This window comes from Vombatus ursinus, unplaced genomic scaffold (genome assembly GCF_900497805.2).
Source record: "Vombatus ursinus unplaced genomic scaffold, bare-nosed wombat genome assembly UNPS02014808.1, whole genome shotgun sequence".
NCBI classification, from domain to species: Eukaryota; Metazoa; Chordata; class Mammalia; order Diprotodontia; family Vombatidae; genus Vombatus; species Vombatus ursinus.
The window spans coordinates 6956564-6961309 of NW_020954586.1; positions in this window are offsets into that span (position 1 = coordinate 6956564).

The following is a 4746-nucleotide window of genomic DNA, read 5'->3' on the forward strand; positions in this document are numbered from 1 at the left end:
CTTTCTTTCTTTCTTTCTTTCTTTCTTTCTTTCTTTCTTTCTTTCTTCCTTCCTTCCTTCCTTCCTTCCTTCCTTCCTTTCTTCTTGCTCTAGAGCTCTGATCTTAAGTCACTTAACCTCACTAGGCCTCAGATTTCTCATCTGTTTAATATGCTAGTTGAACTACATGGCCACCTGGGTCCTTTCTGGCTCTCTGTTATCCTGTGATCCTAGGATAAGATGGGAGCTGAAAAGACTTAGGGGAGAGTAGGGTGGGGATTAGATCTGATGATTTTTCAAATTTGGGGTGTTCTATGTTCTGTGTTATAACTCCTAAGAATAGATCTAGGGCTAAAAGGTATAAATTTCAAAGATGTAGATTTTTTTCTCAATATTTAAAAAAACACTTTTCTAAAAATCACAGGTGGGAGGCAGCTGCTTATAGTGTTCCCCAAGGTTCTGTTCTTGGCCTTCTTTTCTTCCTCTCTACCAAGGGTTCTTAACTTTTTTGTATGTCATAGACCTCTATGGTAGTCTGATGAAACCTTCTCAAAAGAAGGCTTTTTAGTGCATAAAACAAAGCAATGTTGCTGTCACTGTATACAGTGTTCTCTTGGTTCTGCTCACTTTGCTCCCTTGTTTCATGAAAGTCTTTGTATGCCTTTCTAACATCACTGAGCTCATCATTTCTTATAACACAGTAGTATTCCATCACGACCATATACCACAGCTTGTTCAGCCATTCCCCAATTGATGGGAGTCATTTTGACTATTATAAATACACAAAAATAAAGAATATATGAAAAAAGATGCTATCTGCATCCAGAGAAAGATAAATACATAGATAGATAAATAAATAAATATATAGATATATAGATAAATAAATAGAAGTATGTATGGAATAATTTTATATACATACCTCTGTATACATACATACACACACATATTTTATATATATATATGTTTGTATATATATATGTATATATGTATACTCTTGTGTCTAATGGTGCCCATCTCTGGGGGGGGGGAACGACGTGGAAGAAAAAAGGGGAAAAAAAGAAATTTACATAACTCTGTATATTTGGAAGGAATAGCAAGTTGTACATGGTAGATTTGTAGTTTCATGTGCAATCATCTTTTTTTATTGTACTGTGTTATGGAAATGCTTGTTTTGTTCCCTGAATTGAAAGTAAAATTAAAAAATAGACAAATATTAAATTCTCATATGCAATACTTTGTGTTATGTGCTGGTTGTAATAAAAGGATAATTAAGAAAAAAATTAAGTGCAAAAGATAAAATATATAATATTGCAAAGGAAACCAGTTATATTGAAATAGTTAGCAAATACTGGAAAAAAAAACCCAAACACCGAATTCATGGAAGCTAGGTTAAGAATCCCTGCTTTAAACTCTCCCTTTTGGCAGCCTCATCAGCTTCCATGGGTTCATTTATTATCTCAATGCAGATGACTCCCAAAATTATGTATCTAGCTCTAATCTCTCCATGGAGCTTCATTTCCAGTCACCCATTGCTTATTGGACATTTCAAACTAGATATCCTAGAGACATCTTAAAGTCAACAAGTCTAAAACACAGTTAATTATATTTTCCTCTAAACCCTCCCCCTTGCTCCTTGGAAGGAAAGCTATGGCGAATCTGGACAGTGTACTAAAAAGCAGAGGTATCATCTTGTTGACACAGGTCAGTATAGTCAAAGCTATGGTTACTCCAGTAGTAATCTATGGCTGTGGGAGCCAGACCTTGAGGAAAGCTGAACACTGCAGAATCAATGCTTTTGAATTGTGATGCTGGAGAAGACTTTTGAGAGTCCCTGGGGCAGCAAAGAGATCAAAACAGTCAATACTTATAGAAATTAATTCAGGCTATTCATAGGGAGGTCAAATACTAAAGCTGAAGCTTAAATACTTTGATCACATAAGGAGACAATGAGACTCATTGGAAAAGGTCTTGATGTTGCAAAAGATTGAAGGAAAGGAGAAAGGGACAGCAGAAGATGAGATGGATGGACAGCGTCACAGAAACAGCAAACATGAACTTGGACTTTGAGAGATAGTGGAGGATAGAAGGGCCTGGCGAGTTATAGTCCACAGGGTCACAAAGAGTTGGATACAACTGAACAACTGAATAACACCCCTCTTCCAAACTTCCCTATTTCTGTGGAAAACACCATTTTTCTTCCAGTCTCCAGGTTCATAACCTGATGTCTCATCCTCCCTTCCTTATAGGTATCAGTTGCCAAATCTTTTCATGTCTGCAGTCACAGCATCTCTAGTATCCATCCCCTTCTCTTCACTCATGAATCCACCACTACCCTAAGTCAGGCTCTAGTCACCTCTCACTTAGACTGTTGCAACAATGGTCTCTCTGCCTCAAGTCTTCCTTACTCCAATCCATACTACATGGTGCAATCAAAAGGGGTTTTCCTTAAGTGAAAATCTGACCAAGTAATTCTCTATTCAGCCAACTGTTCTATTGTCTCTAGGATAAAATACAAACTCTTCTGTTTAGCTCTCAAAGTCCTTCACAGCCTGGCCCCTGTCTATCTTTCCAGCCTCACTGGCTATATCTCTCCCTCTCCCACCCCCTGTAAAATGAGTGTTGGGTTTTTAGAATGGTCTCTAAGATGGATTTTAGCATTAAATCCATGACCATATGAGTGGTGTTAAAAAATGGAACTGACTTTTGTGAGGTCTTTGAGTGATAGAAGAGATGTCAGAGGGTTCATTAGCCCTATCTCATCATTTTAGAGATGAGGCTTAGAAAGTTTTAAGTGACTGTCCCAGTGTTACCCAGGCAGCAGGCAGCAAGCTTCCTGTCACTGAAAAGAGAATGCTATGGAGAAGTTCTTGCATTCGGGAGAGAAGCCAGACTGGGTGACATCTAAGGTCCCTTCTGACTCTTTGTCCCACACCTTCCACCTCTGTCCCTGTGCGTTCTTGTCGTGTGCTCCCGGGAGGATCAGTGGTTTGTGGGTTGCTGCTGAAGACCAGACCCCTAGAAGTCCCTAGTTGAAAGTCCAGGCCTCCAAGGCAGAGGCAGTGGCTTTCAGTCTGTGGGGTTGGGTCCAGGTAACCCGGCAGTGACTCAAGTGGCTGCCTGCATCTGAAGAGTGGCTCTGTTAGCTTCTTGAGGTCGTAATCTCCTAGTGTAAATTTACACTGGGGCCCCCAAGCCAAAATATCCGAAAGGCTTTCCTTATCCTTTGTTAGCCCCTGTATAAACAGAGCTCTTGTCTCCTTTGAATGGCGGACTACCTGGGCTCTGGGCTCTGTTTGCACCCAAGGAGGGAGACAAAGGCTTCGAGCAGCTGCAGGGTGGAGCTCCCTGGTCCTGGCCCTGGCCCTCCCTTGGCTCTCTCCAGCGATTTCCACTCAATCTCCCTGTGCTGATTAGGGCTCTCAGCCAGCTCAGTCTGGGAAGTAGGTTAGCCCCGATTTTAGCCCCTTCCCCACTCCCTTATTTAAAGAGGGCCTTGTCCCTGCAGAGAACTATTTCTCTGGGCCTTGGAAGTTCCTGATAATACTGAGCAAACATCCGTGGTTGAGTGTGCAGAAACAGCTCCATCTCTTTGCGACTGAGATTTGCTTTGGTCTTCACTCTCCATTCCTTGCAGAGGGTTGGGGTGTGGGTAAGGGGAGTCACCGTTGGAATTCCAAGACTTGTCAGGGCCAGCCTTGGATGGAATGGAGAAGCAAACTTGGCTTTGGCCCCTCTTGCCTTGCCCCTTGGTCTTCTTCTTGTTTATCTTTAGGAAGAACACCACGTTTTTCTTTTTCAGGGATAGTTTTAAACTTCAAGATCCTAATTTAAGTAGAAATGATTGGTTGGCGCTCCCTAGTCCAAGGGTCCTCTCTCCCCTTGTAGAATCACAGGGTTGGAAGGAACCCTAATGGTCAGCTAGTTCACTTCCCTAGTTTTTACAAATGGGGAAACTGAGGTCTGGAAACAGACGGGAAGTCCTGGTAAGGGCCAGGACTAGAACCTACTGTGGAAAGAGCTCCAGAATCAGAGGACCCAAATCCACTCCCATTTCTGCTACTTATGTGTGACCTTGAGCAAATCTCTTCGTTTCCTTGAGGACTATTTCCTTCATTTGTAAAATAAAGGGGTTGGGCTAGTTGGTGAATTCTCCTCCAGCCCTAAATCTGTGATCTCACAAACCCACACCGTCTTGTGTGGCCTTCTTCCGCCTCAGTTTCCTCTTCTGTAAAATGTGGGGGTTGGTCCGGGTGGCCTCTGAGATATCTTCCAGCCCTACATCAATGGTCTTACTGATAAACTCGCCTCCTCACCCATATCCTCCAGGGTCTCTCCCCTTTCCAATTTTCCTTTGCTCTCCCTCCCCTTGTTCCTCTCCACTCCTCTCTCAGACAGCAGCACCCCCACCCCCCAGAAGTGGCAACAACACACATTTCTAGAAAGTTTTTCCTCACATTCTCCTTTGATCCTTACAATAGCCCAGTGAGGTAGGTAGCGAAAATCGTTTTTTAATCCAGGGCATGTTTCTAGCACATAGTAGGAGCTTGTTAATTAAGTTCATCCATGTTTGATATCTCCTGGTGTGGAAATTCCTTGCATCTATGTAGAACAACTAACTGCCCTACTAGTTCAACTGTTTCATTATTTGGGGTCTTTGTCTCTCCCGTGCCTAACACAGTGCCTGGCAGCTAGTAGGCACTTCATGATCAATGCTTCCAGTGCTGGGGAGTTGCCTAGAGGCAGTGGGAGGTTAAGGGGCTTGCCCCC